Here is a 24,215-nt window from a genome sequence, read left to right on the forward strand (position 1 = left end):
CATAGGCTTGCAATCCTAATAAATTTAATATTATATACATAATCCGGGAATTCCTGTATTCCTTTACCTTGATACAGTGTTATCATACTGCCTGCTTACCTTGAGTTCTATCATGAGTATGTAATGCTAGTTTTCTGTATGGAGCTGAAAACATCTGAATACTCATATGTTTTATTGTTTTTCTGTATGGAGCTGAAGACATCTGAATACTCATGTTTTATTGTTTAGTGCTACCTAAATGTGGATAATTATAAGCCATGCTTGGGCAACACTGAAAGATAGACTTTCCCTTAAACTATAGAAAGAATTCAAGCGGAAAATGGAAAAAACACAAGGAAGAGCAAGTGAAGTATCAAGGAGGCATGCAAGGAGGCCTCACATGCAAGTTTCAACAACAATGTAATAAGGCTAGTCTCCAGTGACAGGCTGCGGACTCCAGAAGTATGAGTCTCCGTGATAAAACCCACAAATCTGAGAAACAGAGTGTGTGCATTTATGGAGTGCTGAGCAGAGAATTCCTTCCCCATCCCCTATCTAGATGATAGTGCTGAAGGAAGCATTTGCATGCACCTTGTACCTTTGTCTTCTTAACATGCTACTCAAGATCAACTGATGGTGAACAGTTTGCATGTTTCGTGTCAATATGCACACTGTCCAGTAGACACTTCCCCCCATTTTGAGCTTATGACTTCGAGCAGCTTCTACCACGTAACTGATCTGTGATCACCGTTGCTCTGTCTTCCCACCAACTATTCCAAAGTTCACTGCTGTGGAATCAGCCCTTAAGGGCCATTGATTCAATTAATTTTATTCTTTATTGTTTGTTTCTCCCTGGGCATTTATGCCTATGCCTTTCACTGTGGAAGAAGCAATTTTGAAAAAGCCGAGTGGTGAGCGAGTCACTGGTAGTTAGTTTGTGGGCAAACCAGAGTATGGATAGACACATATACAAAGAGAGCTTATGATGGTGAATTCCAACTCGTGCTGGACATTCTTCCTTGGTAACTTTCTTCTTGACATCTTGCAGACAGCTCTAGGGAATCACAGGACATTTATTACCATATAAGTTTCCTATTTGCATACTAGGTGAGGAGAATACAAAAAGGTATCTTATTAATTTCTTTTGTGAATGTAATTTATGGAAAATCCATTTGGATTCATTTTTTAATTATGAGCCCTTTAGACACACTGGAGATTTATATGCTCAGGCATCTGTTTTGTATGACAAGAATCTATAACCTCGGAAACCTTTTCCCTCCTGATTTACAGTGCAGATGTGAATGGGCTGGCAGCCCAGGGAAAATGGATGGTGCGCCCTCCAGAACGATGTGGCTCATGAATATCTAGGCATTTAAATTGTGCAGGGCTGGGGCTAGGTTTGTGGAGAGTGAGTGAGTTGTGGCCAAATGCATGCTCCTGGGGAGTGGGTTTTGTAGTGCACTGAGATGGAAGCTTTTGTGGAAAATGAGGAAGAAGACCGTTACTATCATCTTAGGTAGCCTGCATGGTTTGAATTGGGCCCAGCACATGCATTTTGCCCCATCTCACCACAGCTCCTGCCCTGTAATTTATAGCATGTAAAAGTACTCATGGAAAATAAACAGGACAAGCGGGACAGCTGTGGCTTGTGATGGATATTGGGCCGCTGATGTCTACAGGGAGAGATGAATCACCTGACTATGTCCTGCAGCTTTATTTTGCTGCCTTGCATCTGGGTATTTATTGCAAATGATCAGTGCAGCCCTTGTTTATCATCTGTAGGGTTATGAGGAAGCAGATTAGCTCTTGTTCCACAGATGGCTTAGGAAAACCAAGAAGCATGGTGAGGAAAAGAAAAACACCACCACCTTTAATTTCTATCATGGTATTATTACAGGACTGTCCCTTTCTTGAAGGCATCCTTTATTTGAATGGTCACTCAGGCCAACTTCAATTTAGAGATAGGGAACCACTAGCAGGAAGAGCTGGGTCTTGAAGTTGCCCATCAGCAGCATCTGGACAGCAGGCAGGCCACCTCATGATTCCCATCCTATAAGGAAATACATGGTATTTTTGTATAAATCCATTCTAAGTCGGCAACTGGAAATTTAAATGAATCCTCTTCTTTGGTGATGCTTTTCCTTTTTAATGCCTTTATAAGGAGTTGCCCTAAATTGAGTTAATAAACAGCCTTACTTCTTAGGTGATTAGATATACAAAAGAGAACTGGGCTCCCAGAGTTTGATTACATAACTAGAAGAGGACATTTCAGCTGGGCAGCTTGTTGTGGACAAATGAAATGACTGTCTGCTGGGGCTGGGGCTTCCCCCGCCCCCCAAACACACACACAATTACTTTTTATTGTGACTTTCACCAAAACGAAACAGATAAAAAAGGGCAAAAAGACAGCAGATCTTCAAATTAACAAATACTGATATGCAAATAGTCAACTAACAATACCAAGTCTCATGTCACAATTATATATAAGCTTGAACAAAGGCAGACAAACTGTATAAATATCTATTCCAGAGTGGTGTCTTAAGTGCTATTAAGTTTTCAATCCACTGTATTATACACACTGAGATTTTATCTCTTGAGCATTGTAGTGTCAGTCTTTTAGGTGTCAAAAGAGCACAGAAAATCCATTTATGTAAATCAGGTAACACAGCTGTGGAACAACAAACTTAAACTGTAGCACACCAGATTAAGCCTAGACACCAGGAAACACTTCCTAAGTGTCAGAACAATACGACAGTGGAACCAGTTGCCAAGAATGGTTGTGGGCTTTCCCACACTAGAGACATTCTAGCTGAAACTGGACAGTTATCTGAGTGGGATGGTGAGACCTGGCATCCTGCACCAGCAGCGGGTTGGACCCAATGGCCTTCTTGGCCCCTCCTGGCCATACTGTTCTGTGAATCTATAGGTTTAACCTCCAAAAAACCAGGAGCTAATTTAAAAGCACATATATCAAAGTATTCTAATACAAAATTTATTTGCATTATAATTTCCATCCAAAAAGAGGTAATGGCTGGACATTGCCAAAACATGATTTACAAAAGCATTAGTGGTATTACACCTCTAGCAGTGGATTGACCTAGACAAACCTGATTAATTGTATGTTGTAGCCCTCAGTAAACATAGAACACTAATTGTTGGTGATAAGACACAATCTAATGGTTGGAAGAGGGAATGAATAAGGACATTAAACTCCTCTATTCCATTTCTCCATTCTTCCATTAAACCTATCATTTCGTATTTATTAGCTGATAATAAGTATTTATAGGCAGGGATCAACCTCAAGACAACTTTTAGTACAGGTCAGCAAACAAGTCTGATGGTGTAACACAAGATACGGAAAACCAAACCCACTCTCCCTAATAGAAAGTTCCAATCACTGAAGTGATTGTGAGTTGAAAAAGCTACAGAGCTAAATCTGGATTCTAGGAAATGTTGCAGTTGTAAGCGTTTCTACTCTGCCACCATAGACAAATCATATTTGGCACTTAATGCCAAAACTTATTATCTTCCCCTATTAATTGATCCAAGGAAAAATCAATTTGGACATCCAACTGTGCAAACAAACAAAACAATGTTTTTACCATGTGTAATTCTGGATTTTGCCACAAGGTCAATTTATCATATGAAAATAGGTTAAATTGTAAATGATGTGATACTGGCTGTTACATGTCTTGGGCTGCCCTAACAGCTAATGCCTTCCACTTGACCAGGGGGTCCAAACAAGATTCCAAATAATAAATAAATAATTTATAAATTATTTATAAATTATTTATTAATAATAATAATAATCTATAAAGGTATAAATAAAGGAATCCTACAAAACACATAACATCCTACATATAGTATTCATCTTCTGTATATTAATCTGACTTCACATTCTTAACTTTAAATAATCTCATCTTCTATCTCCTATGATATCTCATTAATAAGTTTATTCAAATTTAGTTTAATTATGTGTAATATCTTTTTAGCAATGAGTATTCCCAAGTAAATAATAGACCTTGGGCACCACTAGAATTGCCAGTTGTGAGAAACAGCATCTCTAATTGAGTTTACCAACAGTGCTAATCAGCTGTATCAAAGCAGGAATGGACAACTGGAGTTGCAAACTAAACCATAACAATTCATCTACTTAAAGAATAATTTTGACCTCTAAGCTGTTATGAACAAAGCTGTGAATACTAGCATTCAGTCTAATCAATCATAAGTCAAATATCAGTGGAGAAAGTGCCTCCTTTGTTATTGGCCACCCTGGTAAACTTCAAGACAGTGAACTGATACCAGATGAAATCATGGTGGAATAGAAATTATGTAAGTAAACATAAATGTCAAAGACTACATCAGGGAAGCCCAGTATACTTTTATGGTTCTTCAGGATCTCTTTTTAGAGAGATATTTTGTGGGTAGCTCAAAAAGGTTGCTTGGTGTCTCCTCAGTGAAAACTAGTTAGTTAGGTGGTTCTATACACAGTGTTCGCTTACCTTTTATGCAGGAATGAGGTCCAGAGAATTCACTCAAAGCTTAGGAAAAGGAAGTCCTGCTCCAGGGCCTCACTTCTACAGTATCCACTGGTGTCCCTTTTCACAGGGAACACGTCTAGTCCTGAAAGCCAAAGGAATCAAGTCAGACCTGCTGCTCTGGGTCCCTCATTTTATGGACTGTCATGTTCTGTGCAGTGAACCAGTTAAAAAAATCTTAGTTGAATCTGATTGATAGTTGCTGTCTACTGACCAGTATAGCTCAGAGTTGCTTTCAAACTGGCACTTTGCCTTCTTTCTCAAACATTAAAGTTATATTATTTTCATTTTATTGTTGTAAACTGCCCAGAGAGCTTCAGCTGTGGGACAGTATAGAAATGAAACAACAACAACGTATGAAGCCATCCATTTGTGAGCTCTACGGCTTAGAATGGTGATTCATTAAAAGTATACTATCAGTTTGAAGCACAAAATTTCCAGCAGTGAGCGAGCAGATAAGTAACAAATATAATGCACATTCAGTGGTTTAGAAAACTAAAACGGGCTAGGAGAATTAAAAAAGACTTCACCGGGCACAGCAATTGCTGTAAAGAATGTGCCTGGGGAGTCTCTGTAGGGAGGGCATTCCAGAACAGCTTGTCACCTCTAAGAAGGCCTTATGTGAGGGGATGATCTAAATCTAGATGATTGCAAGATCCCTGTCCCTGCTGTACAGAAGTCAACATGGTGGTGGGAGCAGTAGAAATGGTTTTGGTCGCCTATCTTCTGTTCTTTGCTTCTTTCTCCAGATGGAGATTGGAGGAGAGTCAGGATAAATTGTACCCTGGCATCTCCAGTCTCCTCCACTCCTGACTACTAGTCTGTCCCTTTCCTTCTCTCCAAGGCAGGAATGCAGCCAGCATGGTCTCTCCATGGCAGCTATGAGAGGGCAGGGCAGGATGGTCAGACCTCTGAGGGCTCCTTCTGAGCACTGATGCTCAGGGCATCTGATGCTCACCCAGAAACCATAAGATTGCTTTCTGAATGCCTTACCCAGGTAGAAGAAGAAGCCTGCTGAAAGGTGAATAGATAAATATGATCCAACAATGTTAAGAGTTTTGGGACACAGATAGAAAGCTGTGCCTGCATGTGACTAAAAAGCAGACATAGATGCTCCTTTTGGGCTAGGATATGGAATAAAAATTGTGCTCCCTGGTAGGAACAATGGCTGGCTGCCTAGGGATGTAAGGATTTTGTTTAACCTTTCCCGTCTTTTCTCACATATTGGCAGACAACATTGTTGTGCTCCTTGCTCATTGGCAGGATCAGATCCCAACCCCATTTGGAAAATAATGCACCAAAGTTCACTGCAATGTGTATAACCTTAGCTGGTTTGTATCAGTCTGCATAATTTTCCTAGCTCAGTGAACGATCAACTAGCAGAGCTTATGAACAAAAAAGAGTGCTATACAGCAGAGACTGAAGAGAGATCAGAAATGTATAAAATGTTATGTCTTTTTTAAAAAGTGGCCTATACATTAGCATATTTTCCAATAACATTGTTATTTTTGTACAAGTAAATTTGCATACAGTTCCAGGAAGTAACAAAATGGCCTGTAAGCCCAGATGATTTAGAAGATGTCAGTCTGCTGAAGAATCTATGGTCAAATTAATAGAACATCCTAAGTCATTTTAATCTATTAAAGATGTCTTTGACATTCCTAGGCTCCACTTATGCTTCTTTAAATAAATATTATGAAAAAGGTCTTTTGAAGATAAGAATTTATTGATGAATCACCATGGCCCATTCACTCACATTTCTCCTGTTTAAACAACCTTATTTTTATTGGCAAGGACAAGTGATTTAGTGACATTCTGTACTGCCAGTTTTGTTTAGTCAGGTCTGAGGAGGAGGTAGTCTTTTATCCTAGCAGGGGACAATACTGGCCTTTGAGCTATTTTATCTGTCTTTAAAACATTTACAATATGCAATTAATTGTTGATGTTCTGTTAAACTTTGACTTACTTTCCTCTTACCATATGTAGGCTTTTGGAAGAAGTAGGGTTTATGCTATTTTTATTTATCTCTCTTGCTCTCTTTTTAGTCTAATGAATTTGCAAAAGTCAGATTGGCTACCAAGCAATAGAAAGCTACCTTTCTGTTTATCACACTCCATAGGTGGTCAAGATATTTCCTTCCTTCCTTCCTTAATTCACCTGCCATTCTACTGTCATTTTTCTTAGTACAGAAAATCCTTAGTCCAGATGTGATTCACATTTTCTTTGGTGGTGTGAACGGAAAAAATATGGAATAAAAGTAGAGTAGATGAGTTGTGATTGGGGAAGTTGGGCTCTCAGATATGCAGTGAGAGTCAGTCTATTTCAGCCATCTTCAGTCTGTGTTAGCATTGCTACCTTTTTCTCTGTCCTTGTTTTAGGAACATGTGAGAATTTCTTCCTGTTCACAAGACATATGAATGTGTCTGGTGTACAGCCCTGGACATAAACATGAGAAAGAGCATAATTCTCAGAATTTTTTTCTGTTTGACAATATCTTGGACTTGCATTCAAGCTCAAAATGTGCATTTGTGTATATGTTTCCACATAAATGAACTCACACCTATGCATCTTTGTGCATTTGTATAAATTCCCCCAAATTTGCATTTTACCTAATCAGGAAAACAACAAACAGAATGACACTTGAATTATGGGGAACAAATAAGGTGAAAGGAACCTTGAGGCAGGATTCCAAGAACCTCAAGGAACTTAAATGTTTCGTGTTCACAACTCCTTATCCTGCTCCTGCACTTAAGCAGCAACCTGACTCTCAGAAATTTAGCAGACTAAGTTTTTCCTAGCATGGAGATAACTTTGGGAATCAGGGTGTGCGAACCCTCCTCCACCATCAGTTATTGTTTATAGCTAAAGCTATTATAGCACTTCGAAATGTCTTGCTGACCCTCCAAACAAGTCTCAATCCCATCTTTGTTGCCGCTGGTATGCCAGGTGTATAGTTCAGTGCAGCAGTGCAAGAAATAACTCTGTGATGCCCTGTAGCTAAATATGATGGATTTCTGATCCTCAGCTGCATTCAAGCAGCATGGAGGCTCTGTGCACTGATATAGAGATTCATCAGCCACCCACTCAACAGACATCATATGCTTAAATCCGTGTGCTTTCAACTGCTGAATGCTGAAAACCATTTAATGCTATTTTGATGGCTATATAGCAAGAGAAACTATGGCTGAATTACCACCAAGGGCAAAATTGGTGAGTTGGACCTGTTGTTTGTGAGGCAGAAGGTTCAGGTCTGGTAGTGATGCTGAAGCTTGTGTTCCTACTTGTGTAGGCCAAAACTTGTTTTTTGGCCTACACCTCCCATCAGTCCTAGCCAGCATAGCCAATGCTGAAGGAGAGTGGGAGTTGTAGGCCAAAATACCTGGAAATATAATTGGTTAGAATTAGTGAAAAAGAAATACAGTGTGGGTTGTGGAATTGCTATCCTAATCATGTAGTATCATCCATACAATAGCACTGGCAGATGAACCAGTGACTTTTGCTAGCTAGAAGCATTTATTTTCTTCTGGGAAGCTCAACATGGAGGGAGGGAGGGAGACAGTTAGCAATGGTCATGCTGGCTAAGGACTGTGAGGATTGTAAGCCAACACATCTGGAAGGCACCAGGTTGGGGATGTATATTTTACAAAATATAGTGCTGAATGCAGCAGTAATTTCATTGACTTCACTGGGGCTGCATGAAAGTAACTGGATTGCAGCCAGAAAGCATTTTCAGGGGGTAGGCGGGAAACCAATTGCATTCATTCTCTCCTGCACTCATTTTTCTCTCTTTCAATCATAAAAACAATTACACACAAACAGAAAGAAAATTAAATCTGCTTATAATTAAAGCTTCTCTTTTTTCATAGGGTTTACCACCACCTGCATTGCAGTATCCAAAAATGAAGTCCCCAGTTTCATTGTTAATGGATTGCAGCAGGGTGTGACAATAATTCAGTGACCACTTAAACATTGAACCTACCTCTTAAAAGAAATTAAAATGGGACAATTATTAGTTTAATTTACCCCTAGTTTGATGCCTGATGTGTCTGTTACAACAGAGGTTAACCACTACTTGATACAATGTCAGAGTACATTGAAATTGTTTCAGTCTCTGGTTAACTAGTAAATGCAAGAGTGTTTTAATACAGTGACATAACATTGATTATAAAATAAACTCTGTTCCAATTAAAGATTATAATATATTTACACAAAGCCTTTCCTAGTGTGGCTCCCTCTTCACTAAGACACAATCACATTTTTTACATCTTCAGTAACAAATTAGGAATGCCATTTGAAAACATTATCTAATTTATTCCCACAGCATTTCTATCAAAAGCAGAAAGAGATATGAGTACTGTGTCTGTCAGAAAGATAGCAAAAAAGTATAGTTTATGCAGAAGCAGAGGTGTTTTAGATTACAGGTCAACAGGTAAATGGGCTATATTGCTGTGCATTTCAATGCCCATGGTGTATCTGTCTGCCCACACTCAAGTAGTTAAATCACTGTACCAAGTGTGGGTTACCTTCTTGATCAAATACAGGCAGCCTTTCCCAACCTTACACCATTCAGATGCTTTGGACCACAATTCGTAGCATTCCTGACTATTGGCACACATAGGATTAGGGGTATGTGACACTGGAAATTCCATTCCGGTAAAACTTGAGAAAAAAACCACAGTCACTAGCAGTCTGTAGATTGCCTCTTCCTGATTCCAGAAAAGTTTTGCACTGTTTTTCAGGTTTCCACCATTCATGCAATTTTTTAATTTGAGAATTTATTCTGATCTTAAAACCTGCACAAATAATATCATGATTTTTATTGGAGATATTTAAAAGGATATTTACAAGAAGGGAATATGCCTCTGCAGTTACACAGAGGGCAGGCAGACATGTGATCATGCGCGCTTATGAGAGATTGCCAATTAAAAAAAAAAATGCCATTTCATGAATTTCAAGGTGTCCCACCATTACACAAATTGCCATCTTAAGGGATCTGTGTATTAGCTCAACTCACTACTAATTGAGTAAACACCAGCAGGGGAAATGGAATGAGATCTGCAGGACCAAACCAGAAAGAGATATTGAGTTGAGTTTTCATCTCACCAACGAAATTCTCATACTCCCTACATAAGAGTTGATGCGTAAGAGTTATGGATAGCACCACGATGGAAAAGGCTAAGCTAGTATGCATATCACTGAGCATCTCTACTTTTTAGAGCTCCCATCTCCCGCAGTTATCTAGCCCTCTTAATTATTCTTTCTGGCAGTAAAAAAGGCTAGTTAACTTTGACAGTTGTTTGGAGAAGAGGATTTCAGGTGGTGTGGTTGGTCATCCAAGAGTATGCATCAATTGTACACATTTTTCATGGACCTATTTCAATGGAATTGTATTGTGAACCATTGCAGACTTGGAGATATACAGATTTTATGCCATAGATTTTATTCAGACCTCAGCTTGCTTCCTCAATCTTGCTTATAGATTGGATAAGTTCTGATAACGAATCAGTTGAAACAAATTCTTCATCTGTTGCTCAGTCCGTGCCACTGCCTAATACCCCACCACTAAGTAATATGCTACCTATCAGAGCTGACAGAGGTGATCTTGCAGGTAGTGTTGAGGATCCAAGGCTTGTAATCTTAGGAGACTTCAGTGTAGATGCTGAGGGTACTTTTCTCTGCAGCAGCTCAGTGTCTCATGGCTGCTATGACAACCAAGGGTCTGTCTCAACATCTGACCCCAAACATCACGTTTGGACATACCATATATACTGGAGTATAAGAGGATCTTGAAACAGGAAAGAACAAGGTAAAAATTGGGGGTGAAAATTTTTCATCATATTATATTCATGATTTTAAAAAGGGATGGATAGATAATAAAGACAACTGTATTTACAGGCTTGTTTTTTCATCAGTAGTCATTACCAAAAAATACATTCTTATTGGTTCTGGGGGAGCTCATCCTTTGTCGCCTCACATCATGAGCCTTGCACTTGGCCATGGACCCAGTCTGGAGCCCACCCTGCCCACACCATTCCAGGCCAGCCACAGCAGCGGTGACTGGAAAGGAGAGCATTCCACACAGCACTGCCCACATGGGCCTCCTTCCTCTTGTCTGCCTCCTGTGCCTGTCCTTGGTGTGAGAGCCAGCCATCCCACCAACCCCAGCCGGTCAGACCCCTTGTGAGCTGCTGTCAGCCTCTAACTTTACAAAACATCCTTAAGTGATTTTTTAAAAATAAGTTTTATTTGAAATTATAATCCTAAAAAACAAAAAGAAAACTACAAACAACATCCATCATCAAAAACATCGAGCCTGCTGGGTCAACCCCACACCCTTCTTTTTCAATTTATGATAAAAACATATTTAAATCTATGCAAAGTTTCATTTCTCTAGCCAATAATAAAAAGAGTCCCAAGTTTGATAGAAGTCAGTATCTTCCTTCTCTTTCAGTGATAAAGTCAATCTATCCATTTCTGCACAGTCCAGGATCTTTTTTAGAATCAGTTCATCGGTGGGTAGTTATCCTTAAGTGAAATTGAAGAGGAAATGTGACTATTAGCTAGAATCTGGAGTCTAGCAGCTTCCACCTGACAAATATCTGTATAAACTGGCATATAAGAGCTCCTTGAAACTAAGCAGTGAAGCAAAAATTGGGGGTCATCTTATACACCCAACATATGACAAACACCAAAAATACATCCTAAAATATCAGCCTTGTCTTACATGCAAGTCGCCTTATACATTGGTATATATGGTACATTGGGCCTGGCTTTCTGTGTTAAAGACAATGTTCCATAGGTAAGAGAACTAGAAAACACCATGTCATGGATCGTGCTTCCAGGTTTGATGTATTGGCCTTCTTAAATCTTTCAAGGGTGGCAGCTGCAACACTCAGGCCTTGCAGGCTAATAAAAACAGAAGATTTCCTGAGATTTCATTTGGAGCTTCCTGTAGTTTTAGCATGTAGTTCTTTCAAGGCTGTGCTTGGAATGAGGAGATGACTTGACCATCAATATAATTGCCCCCAAGCTTGTCTGTTGTTAACAACTAAAGTGTAGGTGGCAAAAACACACAAACAAAAGTCTTCTGTAGAGTATGACTGAACACCAATGAGAAACTGATTTAGGACTTACTTTCTCACAGTGATGATGCCCTCCTCCCCTTTTGCCAACAAAACATTTTCTAATGGTGAAAAGCTTGTTCTCCATAGGATCAAGGTATCTTATAGAACCTTCAAAGGCATGCTGTGTGTTGTGTTTTATAAACAAAATTGTTCACATTTATTTTGATGTGGCTGCTATCATTTTACTGTGGTGATGAGTGAAACCAGAGTTCTATTTAGTAATTTAGTTTTGAAAAGGTTTCACAACTTTTGCAGCTTGATGATGTGGGTACATTTGAGATCCACCACCTTCTTTTGGCATATATGCCCTTGCTGGATATAAAAACATGTCAGGACTGGGCTCTGTGAAAGGAAATCCCACTTACACACAGAGTCCCAAAAATTTGGATCTCTTGATGCTGAGATTATCATATCATACTTCAGTAGAAAAGAGAGGGGGGGGGGGAGAGAGAGAGGGGGAGAGAGGGGGGGGGGGGGGGGGGGGGGGAGGGAGGGAGGGAGGTAGGTAGGTAGGTAGCTGGGTTGCTTCTTAGCTCCAGGTATATTTCTAAGCGTCAGGTACCTGATGGCTTCTCAGTTGCAGTTATACTTTGATAAAATTGATTACTTGGATACATTCTGGTATGGCTTTTCACCTGGTTTTGGAACAGAAGCAGTTTTAGATGTCCTGGTAGATTATTTATGGCATGGGATGGATGGGAAAGTGAAGATCTGTTAGTTGTGCTGAATCTCTTTCTGGCCTTCCATATCATTGTCCATGGCATTCTTCCAGAATAAGGAGCTGGGGGATGGTGTTACAGTGGCTCCAATCCTTTCTGGAGTGATGTACTCAGGAGATGGTGCTGAAGGATTCCTGTTTTGCCCTAAAGTTTTTTGACTCAGAATTCTACTTTCCTTCCTATGCTTTTTTAACAGTTATGTCAGGGGTCAGAAACACAGTACCTGTGGGTAACCTGGCAGTAGTCAAGACCTTCAACAGACTTGTCAAGCCCTCCTTGTATTCTCCACCAGAGTACCCTCTCACACTCCTTCCCCATCTTCTAACCACAGTTCTTCCATCACTGCCTACTTCCCCTCTATACGATACATAGGAAGCAGGAAGTCAGCAGATTTGGAGACCTCTCCTGATCTGGCCAGTTCCTGATTCCTCCTTAGGATATCAGCAATGCAGAGGTAAAAGAGGCAGTAGTGGAGAAAGAATCATGGTGAGGATCTGAGGAACTTTGGGATGATGGGGAAGCTGTGAAGCCGGTTGAAGGAGGTATATTCACGAGTATAAGAATATGGAGATCCCACACAGGAGGTCATGAAAATAGAGAACTTTGAGGTTGGGGATAGGGGTGGGAATAGAAAGATTCCAGCTTGGAGAGGGGTTAATTTAGGGATATTCCAGGGCAAGGATGTGTGTGAAAACAGAGAATTCAGGCAAGTGGGTATTAAAAAGAATGATAAATGTGCCTTGAGGACCAAAAATCTTGACTGCCTTGGTTCTACATGAAGGTGCTGGGAAAGGTCATCCAGTGGTTTGGGCTAAAGTGTCGCCACGTACCTTTACCTCCTGACTCCAAAAACTAGTCTCTTGGAGGCTATGGAAATTCTGAAGAGGCAGTTTAGGGATAGACAAGGGCTAAAAAGTTTAATCCAGATAAAATAGGACATTGTGCAAGGGGCAAATTGCTGATCTGTGTGGAGGTGTGAGTCTGGTGTTGGATGGTGCTGCACTTGTTCTGAGGGACCAAATGCTCAGGTTGGTGGTGGCTCCTGTATTTGGTGCTACCTGTGGGCGGTAATTAGTGAGAAGTAGGATTACACCAAATTGCTGGAATATCTTCAGAGGTTAACAGGCCTGCCAGTAAAGAAGGCTTTGACAGCGAATGAAGCCATTACCCTACATTAGATAGGGATTTGTTTAGCAATAAATTGAGTCCTGTTTGCTTGCATATATAGTCAGCCACTGAATTATACCTGAAATGGTGAAACCCTATGCATGAACCCTCTCATTTAGTTGAAGTCTGAAATTTTTGTGTAGCTGAAATCTTTTCTTCATTGACATGAGATAAATGGAAATGATCCTTTCTTAATCTGAGAGGATTTTGCTCTGCAGAGTTTTGTGTTGGTCTAATTAAATTGATGTATCCACACCCTTAACTGAATTGAATTGGTGCAATTGTGCTGTTGCAATGTTTTGTATGCAGACAGAGGGGCAGAAAGCAGGGCCACTTCACCACACCACTGCCCTCCCTGAGGTGCTTCAGGTTATCCTTTGACATCTTTTCCTAACTTGGGACATCTGCTGGGATCACAGCCTATCTGATACAACAGGTGCTAATCAGCATTCCCCTTTGGTTAACCTTGCAGTACATGAAACATAATTAAACTGAAAAGATTTCCTGCTGATTTAAAAGACTCATGTTAGACATGGGATACAGAATAACTCCTCCCTCTTTAAAATCCGAGGGAAAATACAGAAAGATACTAATCCACTCTCCAAAGTTTAGTGTGTGAAACCCAGTGGTGAAAAAAGTCCCTGGAGAACCAGCAAGCTCTCCTGCCTTTTTTCCAGCTTCATATTCCAGGCACTTTATTTGAGTGATTCATGGACTCCCAAGAGGTATAGTTTATAGTATAACAGGCATAATCTAGGGCAGGATATAACAGCAACTGAGGATATTTTTCATCTGAACCTAATGATAAGTTATGTTGTTCATTTGAAGCTCAAATTTACCTCTGCTCCTCTCTAGCCTGATAATAAGTTCTGTTTGTTTGTTTGTTTGGCTTTGTTTTGGGTTGCTGTTGCTATTATTGCTGTCAATTATGGAACCCAGGAAAACAGTCTCTTGAACACAAACCTACAGAGACAGATGAGTTTCAGTCTGGTAAAGAAATGAATCTTACAGGCATTCAGCTTTCTTTCTGCCATATGATGAGGATATGTTTCCTTTGATGCATGATTGCAGCTTGTTAGGGTTGCCAGTTTCTTTTTCAGGTTAGGCTTGGCTGGTCTTGGAGAAATACATAAGGGAGGGAGATAAGTAAAGGCACGTTTCTAGAAGTATTTTTGTTTTCCTGATCAGGTTTCTGGTGTGGCTCATCTTCCCACTAGAATTGCTTCCTGGCTATTTTGAATGAGATTGAATTGGAGCAATGTGGAGTGCGAAGGGGAGATCCTTTCTTGGCATTTTTTTTTCTTTAAATTTATCACTGAATCGGTCATGGTGTAAGAGTTAAGAGGGCATGGATTGGAATGCAGTTTGCTTATTAGATTGAGCCCTAGTAGTACCATTAATTATATTTCTATACCATCCAATAGCCAAAACTCTCTGGGCAATTCACAGCAACAGAATATAATGAAATGTGCTACAATAAAACATAATAGAAACACAATATAACGTTTAAAAACTAAATTTAAAATCAAGTTGTAAAAGTTACAGTATCTTACTCAGACTGAGTCATGAGACCTGTTAAACAGCTGACAAGGCTCCAATATACGTAATGTAAATCTAATTACATGCCCTGTTATAGAGGACAGTCTTAACTCAGCATCAAAAACATATTAATGTTGCTGCCAGACATGCCTCAGGCATGGGGAGGAGCTGCAACTGAAAAGACCGACCCCTTTGTTGCCACCAACTGAGCCTCCTTCAGAGGTAGCAATTGAAGACAGGCCCCAGATCTTGATTGTCATGTATGGGTACTTTGTAGCTGGGAAAGACATTTTGTCAGCTACTATGATCCCAAGCCATGTAGAGCTTTATAGATTAAACTAGCACCTTTAATTGGGCTTGGAAGCATACAGGCTGCCAGTGCAAGAGGGTCAACATTGGTATTATCAGTTTGGACCTTCTGGTTCCTGTTGCTAATCAGACCCTGACATCTTCAGCTAGGGCTGAAACACTGGAGAGCTGCTCCTAGTGACAACATTGAATCAACTGGATTAACGCTTGACATAAGGGAGCTTCCTGTGCCCTAATAATGGAGCACAAGATCTGCATAGGAAGGAGCCCAGGTTTGCTTCCTAGCATTTGCAGGTCAAATAGCCTCAGATCACAGGGCTGAGAGACATCACTGTAGAGATTACACCTTGATCTTTATCAATATCATCATTATCACACTGCTTTTACATCCTTCCTTTTCTCCTATTGTGAGGAACCCAAGATGTTCCATTTTTATTCTCACATTTTTATCCTGTAAGGTACGATAGGCTGAGTCAGTGATTGGCCCAAAGGCACCCAGTGAACTTCATGGCTGAGTGAGCACTAGAACCCAGATCTCCAGGTCCCCAGTCCAGTCTAACCACTGCACCACTCTGGCTGTCAGTGAACCAGCAACCTGTCACTATAAAATATAATCATTTTTTTAAAAAATCCTTGACATGTCATTCTGGTACAACAAAGCTACTGAATCAGCAGGAACAGAACTATTACAAGTGACATTACAAACACATATTTGTATCATATTCATTTCAAATGTGGTTCATGTGGCATGTAATGCAGTAAACATCTGGTTTTGTAATTCAAATAATCATCCTTGGAAATGTGGTTATTTAATTCAAAACCAGCTGGTATGTTTCTTATTCTTGTGAACAGATGTGATCTTAAAGAACTTTACTGGCTGCCAACTCATTTTCCTTTTTTGTCATATAGAAATCTAGCATTTTTAGGCAGCATGGTACCACTGGGACTAAAATCTGGTAGACTCACTACCTTTAAGTACATGACAGTGTTGACATTTGAACATCATAATGTTGATAATATTCTGCCAATGAGTTGACAGTGGGAATATAATAATGAGGGTAAGTGGACTTAGTATGGATTACAGGGTTGGAGACAATGCTCTGAGGTCAGAGCTGGAAATCAGAACTCTGCCTCGCAGCTACTCACAGCTGGTGCAGAAAGAACTGTTCTGGCTGATCTCCAAGGAGAGGAAAGCAACCTCTCCTTAAAGGCATAAAAAGTGATGGGTAATGCAGAAGGGAGAAGACTGGAATGGCCAAAGGTATCGAGAAGCTGCTCCAGCCTCCTCCCATTGCCTTCTGAAACACCATGGTTAGATGGCTGAAAATGTCTGTCTAGCAAAAATGCAGCGCAGGAGGAGTAAGGAGATGAAGATAATCTCTGCTGTTTTTCCCCACTCTGCACTGGATGAGTATGAGCCTCCAAATTTGGGGGCTTATACACCTCTCCATGGGTTTGTACCCTAAACGTCTTCTGTGAAATTAGCTGTTGTCTATCACCATGAATAACTCAGGCATATGCCTTTTTCCTCTGGCTGTTCAAAACATCCCACTCCACCCTAACCTTTTCCTTGCTCAGATGCATGCTGTCTGATGCATCCCACCACCTTCTGAGACTATGAATAATTCTCCTCCTGCATTTATATTGTTACTTTGAAGGTATATATAGTGTGTGATCATATCACCTCTGAGTATTCTCCTCTTTTCTACACTGTATAAATTTAGTTTCTGCAGTCTTGCTTTCGAGGTTTTATTCTCTAGCCACTGTACTCAATCATTTTTAGCTGCTGTTATTTCTCCCCTGCCCTCCATATAATTTTCACTCTATAGGAAGCTGAATTAAACATGGTAAACCTGATCTGGGAAGCTACATGAGCAGTTGGCATTGATTACTGGCTGTGGAAGATGAGACAGGTTCTGTCACTTATATTCAGCCTTTGTCTACTTTCTGTTATTCTGTCTATCGGCCTTCTTTTGTTTTTCCTCCCTCTTCATCATCATCTCTTTCATCATCTCTACTTTCTGTTCACTTTTTTCCTGCTGCTCTTCTGAGATAGTCCTCTGTCACCAAGTAGCATTTTTTCATTGTCTGCTCCCAACTGTCTGTGCCCAGCATTTTATGACTTCATTGGAGCATGAAAGTATTTACTTGTTTACTTAAAAAAAGTATGCCCCCCCCTTTCTACTTAATACTAGGCCTCCACAGCAGCTTACAATAAAGGAAATAACCCTTGATAAACAGTGATAATTGGAAACATGCTTTGGTCCAACTGCTCTGTAAGGTAACAGTTCCACAGTGACCTCATGGCAGAAAATGCCATTCTAAAATCTATGCTGGTGTTTAGAAACATAGAAACAAGTCAGAAGGGGTCTCCCGGGCCATCTAGTCTGACCCCCGGCTCCAGCCAGCTCCATTCACAACATGCCCGCCTGTTGACAAACAGGCAGGGCAAGAACTGTAACCAAAATTCTGCCTTCACTTCCATCTACATTTGAGCCAAAACTCAAATTTTCAGCTCAGAATCATGAAGCTGAAAGGGAGAAAATTGCCCTCAAATTTTCTCCAGGACACTTTTGCTCACTTTCTTTGGCTGTTGCTGACTGTTTCATTCCTCTTGAATGAAATATAGGTGGGGCTCTGGAGCTCTTGGAAATTATGCTGCACCACCGTGTAAGGTTTCTTTAAGGCACTCCTAGACAAAGGCAGCATCCAGTTCCCAGAAGAATGCCACTGCAGCTAGAAATAGGAGGAAAACTTGTTTGATTCTTATTCTTATTGTAATTGTAAACATAAGACATTTTACATTTTCAAATGAATACACAAACCAAAGCTATGTTATACTTCCAAATGCATTCTTTTCCAATTTTTGCAGTGGAATTTCCCAATGAAAGCATGGGTATATTAGGGGGAAATGTACACACAAACTGAATGCCTTTGGAGAAATGGATACAAAAGTGCATACATATTTTTACAACTTTTAAATAAGTCACAACATTTGAGATGAATCAAACTTATAGCTTGAAAAATGTGAAACTGAGAGAAACCAAAACTGACATTCATCCATCCCTGAAGTCTGCAACTGGTAAGTCTAGGCATGTGGGAAAAGTCAAAGTCTAGCTTGCTGAGATTCTCCAAATTCCTTTCCAAAATTCATTCTGACATGAGGCTTTATCATGCTGTGAGCTTAGGGGGAAGGGGAGCTCCACATGAAAATCTGTGCAAATTCTGTGAGTCCTTTTCCAAACGTTTGCATCAACTATCAACATTTAAAATATATACTTTCTTCTCACATTAGTGAAACCTTAAACCCCTAAGTTGCACACATTTTCAGAAGTATGCATTATACCATGCATATTATTGAAATGTACATATGCTATTGGGAAACATACTGAAAACTTTAACATGCAAGAACTTTAATCACAGGTTGCCTCCAAGTCCATGTTCAATTCATAATGTGTAAACCAGGTATATCCTGATTTTAAAAAAGAGAAAAAAACTGAAATGATTTTTTTCATGCATCCCTAGTTAAAGCTCAGGTTTTTTTCACTTTCCCCATTGCCAGTTTAAAAGGGGCAGCAGATGTGAGGTGAGAAAGAAGATGGCTAAGGAGAATTTGGCCATATGCCAAAAGGGAAAGTCCATCTGTATTTATGCCAGCATCAGATATTGCCTAAAGTGCAGTTAGGCATCCAGCCAAATCAGCTGGGGCATTTCAACAGAAAGTGCAACAGTGCTGATAGGGCTACAAAAATGTCTTAGGTGGGTTGCACATCCCTTGACACAGCTGCAGTGGCAGGGGTTTAAAGTTCCCGTATCAGCCCTGAATTTAATCTCAAGAGCAATTCAGCTTCATAGGTTTAATGCTGTACACACAGAAAGTATACATTTTGCAGCTGAGTTCTGGTGGGTCCCCTTCTGTCATGTCTATGTTTTCTCCCAGCCTCCGCACTGGCTTGTTTTGAATGCCATTGCTTTGAGTACTCATATTTCTTCAACCTTTGCTGAGTGTTATTAAATGATAAGGTTGGGTTGGAGGGAGGCTGCTTTGTGGTACATTGTTATCAGGTGCACAGAAACAATCACTGTTTTGACGTGTGAGATTGGTAGGTTGGCTCCCAATGTAGAAACTTTGTATCATGGAGAGAATCCTAATAAATGATTCTATCTGGCGATGTCACAGTATTCCGTAGGATAATGATGAATAACCTCTGTTTCTCCATCTCCACCCACACAACATGCACACTATTTTCTGGTGATGTCAGTCTGCCATGTCTGCTCTGAGAGATAAGTAAAGGTTAGTCCCTACTGATGACAGCGTTCACACCAAACCCCTCTCTGTTATATAGGATGTAGGCATTGTTTTTGCTTTGCTGGGTAGCAGTGGTTAAACAGAGGTCCTACCATCAGTTCTGAAGTGGGTCACTTGAAGTTCTTATCTGGACTGCCCTAACTGCCAGACTCACCTCTCATTTTCTATCCTCTGGTACCTCCATCAAATAGACTTCTAGCAAGCTTTGCTTAACAATATTTCATTTTCACCTCTTTAATGGAAATACAGGCAACCAAGCAAAATTCAGCATCATTTGATAGGACACTGGCAGCTCTGTAGAAGAATCAAAGGATGGTTGTGAAGCATAATTATTTCTAGGACAATGTAAGAGACCTTTGAAGCAGGAGACTGAGTGAATGTTGTTAAGTTAGGTGAAAGCGGGAAAGGAAAAGAGAATCCACAGTTACATCCTGATCTTCCCATGTGATATAAGGATGTTTCCTAAGTTTAGCTCATTTTCTTACTGCTGTGAGGGGGTTTATTAGTTTAATTGGTTGTTTATTGCATTTTGTTTTGTTTTTGTTAAAATCTTTGTCATATTCTGTGTAGTTTTAGTTATTGGTTCTATAAATGGTATAATTTGTGTTCATGCTTCTCTTGATAATATCATATGGCTTTGCAATTTTGCTGTGTGCTGGCAACTCTTAGTAGATAAGTGGCATATATATAGTCCAATGGTTATTATTCCTTCCCTACACTCCTCCTAACTATGTGATGCATGTTTCAGCAACAGTATAACACAATGCTAGTCCTGCATTTATTAAAAAGTCTTTTGATTTTGGAGCAAGAAACAGGCAAAGTAAAGCAATTTTATAGTCATGTTGATTTTCAGGGTCCAATTTTCATATTGAAATTACCAGAGGCCTCAGAGTACCTAGCTTTGGCAGAATATTGCTTTCTAGTTTTGCTTCTCAAAACAACACTGAAAGTTGTAAAAAAAAATCTACACACACATACATACAGAGAAAGAGAGAAATTCTACATTTTAAACTGTAATTCTTTTTGTGAAAATTTACTAAAACCATAATAATGTTTAACAGAGTTAAATGTTCATTGCAACAATAAGGTGTTTTTCTTTTTATTGTTGTGAGCTAATGTTTGTCGCTTGGTTGACACCTGCATAATTTTGCTGTCTGAAGCCGCATTTCTTTCTCTTCCTTTATCACTTACCAGTTCCAAAATTAAAATGTAAAAACTTACTTAATACCCTTTGAGAAATGCTTTGAACTCTGTGCACTGAAGTGACTGATCTGCTTTAGTAAATTCAGATGTTCACCTTATCCTTTCAGGGGAGCTAATAATGACAAAAAGGTTGTCAGCGTCTGAGGTCGTGTGTGCGTGCAGTTCTAGGTCAGCAGAAAACATTGGACAAGCCAGTGCAACCAGTATCTTAGCCGCAAAGCCTCTTTCAGTGCCTTTTAGCAAGTCATTCATTTTTAATGCTAATGTGTCTCTTAAAAATAAAAATAAAAAGTAGCATGGTTAGATTAAATGTTTACACAATGCCTCATGACTACAGTAATGTATTTTAGATCCCTGCAGTCTGGTAACCTTGCAGGAGTCCAGCTCTGTAATACCTTCTCCACAAAGTGGTTTTTCATGTTGGTTATTAGTGGTTCTCATTAGGGGTCTGAAGACATTTCATTTGGCTCCCCTTTTCAATAAAAATATATTTGTTAAATATAACCACGGTTGAGTTCCACACTAGCAACAGGTATGCAAATTTTTAAAAAGTTGTTCTTTCTGTTTCTTCCCACCCCTAACCAGTAATCAGCAGTGTGTCAGATAAAAGAGTTCAACACAATGCTCCCAATCTCTGAATGGAGAAACAAAGGTCAATTGTAAATTTTCAATGAAATGTGAATGAGTTTCTCCAAGCCATGGGAATATGTTGGATATTAGCTCAATAGGTTTTACAGTGTCTGTTAGCCTGTACCTAGAACCCTCAGTAATTCTGTAGGGACAAACTGTGTACACCAAGGAGAGCAGCGTGGGGGTGGGCAGGGAGAGAGAAAAATTTGATCCCCTGTGAGGCACCTTCCATACAGATGTATATAAATTATAACATGCTTTACTAGGAAAATAGAAGTAATTAACATAAAAGAGGATTTTATGGGTGAAAATGGTATATTTTGAGGTAAGAGTAATTAATGTGTGGGACAAATGAACTAACTGGAAGAATACAAACAGCAGGGAACATTAACATTACAAGCTAAACTTGGAAAATTGCAAACAGGAGGAAAATTACTGAGAAAGAGACTGGAAACAAAATGTCCAATATCATGATAACATATACATCTTGTATAGTCTTACAGCTATAACTGTGTATGTGTGTGTGCACGCATGTGCGTACACTGTCCATGTTCTGGTTGTCTTATCTCAAAAAGGGTACCATATCATACAAAGCCCAGGCTGGATCAAACCAAGGGCCTATCCAGTCCGGCATTCAGATTGCCACAGAAGCCAGCCAGATGTCCATTGGAGCCCCATAAGGAGGACAGAATGACTACAGCCCTCTCATTCTGTCCCCCCCCCCCCCCGACAACTGCTATTGAGAGACATCCTGTCTCTGGTCCTGGGGAGGTGACTATGGAGAATTTTATGCCCTATGAATTAATCTATCCCCCTTTGAAAATCAATTGCTGGTTATTATGGAAGCAAATTCAACAATTTACCTAGGCACTGTGAAAATTACTATTCCTTTTGTCCATCTTGCTTCTCCTACCCTTCAACTTCTTCTGGTATCCCCAGTACTAATATTATGGGAGAAGAAGGAGGAACTCTGTTCACTTTCTTCACAGTGTACAGAATTCAAATTGTTGTGCATAGGAACTCCTACCAGCACCTTTCACAAGATCATTCATCCCATGTGCAGGTGGGGAAGGACTTCTGTCTCCACATGGGCAAGATGTGTGCAGGGCTATTTCCTTTTTACTTCTGGCGATCATGGAGAGTATTGCACAAGTGTAAACCTTTTGGCCTTTGGTACATTGCATGCATGAGAGCTGAATATTTCATCCTTATGGCACAAAGATTTTTTCAGTGGCAACAGGGTTAACATTTTTACCAATGAAAAGAAAATGATGGAAATCCCCACCCTGCTGTGAACTATTATGGATCCTCAATTTATAAGAATAAAGAAGTAATAATTTAAGAAACTTCTAGCTTTCCTTTTAAAAGAGGAATATCTTTCAAAAGGAATATCTTTAAAAAAAATCATGGTTAAAATAAGAAAGGTGAAAGTCCTAACTAAACAGCCTTTGAAATATCTAAAGCCCTAACAAGCTTTGAAAGTGACATATTGAAAATGTGCTACCTTTGCCTTTTGCCTGAAAAATGTCTACATTTTCAAGCTAGCAATAGTTGTTTAAAATGTGTGACCCTCTAGATGTTCTGGCCTACAGCTCCCATCAGCCCTTGACACTGAGTATGTCAACTATGACTGATGGGAGTTGTAGGCCAAAACCTATGGAGAGAAGCAAGTTGCCCTCCCTAGGTTTAAATGAAACTGGAATTATGTGTGCAAAGTTTCAGAAGAGGAGAAAGGCATAGTTAGTAAGGTACAGGAAAGATCCCATTTTGGATTCCCCTCCATGCTAGCTTCATTATATCTGCTGGCTTTCATAATCTGTCTGTCTTTCATATCTTTAGACATGTGTGAGAATTAAGGGGTGGGTAGAATAGAAGACAGATGGAAGATGTGTTAATAAGAGCCATGGTACAAGAAAGATGGAACAATTTTATTACACTTAAAAACCTTTTAATGACGATCCCTTGTCAAGCCTTGGGTACTGTAAGAGCCATGTAGCTTAGTTCATCTTTTATTGGCTCTTGTTCATTTCATCTCTTCTGTCCTAAAGGATGGGTCTGGGGAGGAGATTGAAACAGAATTCAAGTAGAATTGTGGAGAGGACTAGACCTGCTTAAGCTCTGAAGCTCAAACAGTTGATTCAATTAATGATATAACTTCGAATGTTGAGAAAATGACCCTTGGCATGCCTACCAATATTTAATGATAATGACGGAAGGGAGGCTAACAATACACCTTCAAAAGCATTTGGTCCACATTCAATGTACAAGCAAGGATGGGAATATGGAAAGATTCTAAGAAGGTCAGGAGTGTCTGGATCCAATCAATTTCCAAAATTGGCCAGCTGACTGGATGCACATAAATAAGGCATGTTTTCTCATAAGCATACTGTTTCAAAGATTTCATAGGAATGTAACTCCTATCATCCCCATGCATAATAACCAATGGCCAGAGATTTGGAGAGCTGTGGCTCAATGAAGTCAGGAGAAGCTTACTATTAGGTCATGAAGTCCACAGCCTTTTCCTTCTCAAAGCAGCTGATATGAAAATACTACCTTCAGCTCATGGAGGCTCTCTTTAGCCACCATGACTAATATACCTTTATAGATCCATCACCATGAATATGTAAAACCTCATTTTATGTTTGTAGTTGTCCTATTTTAACTCCTTTTCTCCTCTTCATTTATCTGAACATAATTA

The 24,215-nt window shown here is 39.8% G+C and overlaps 1 protein-coding gene across 17 annotated transcripts in view; it reads left to right on the plus strand.

Moving 5' to 3' along the window:
• NRXN3 (neurexin 3) overlaps positions 1-24,215 on the plus strand; it is a 1,430,678-nt gene that overhangs the window by 1,064,526 nt on the left and 341,937 nt on the right. The window lies entirely within an intron of this gene.

This window comes from Varanus komodoensis, unplaced genomic scaffold, assembly GCF_004798865.1.
Source record: "Varanus komodoensis strain SLA01 unplaced genomic scaffold, ASM479886v1 scaffold3, whole genome shotgun sequence".
NCBI classification, from domain to species: domain Eukaryota; kingdom Metazoa; phylum Chordata; class Lepidosauria; order Squamata; family Varanidae; genus Varanus; species Varanus komodoensis.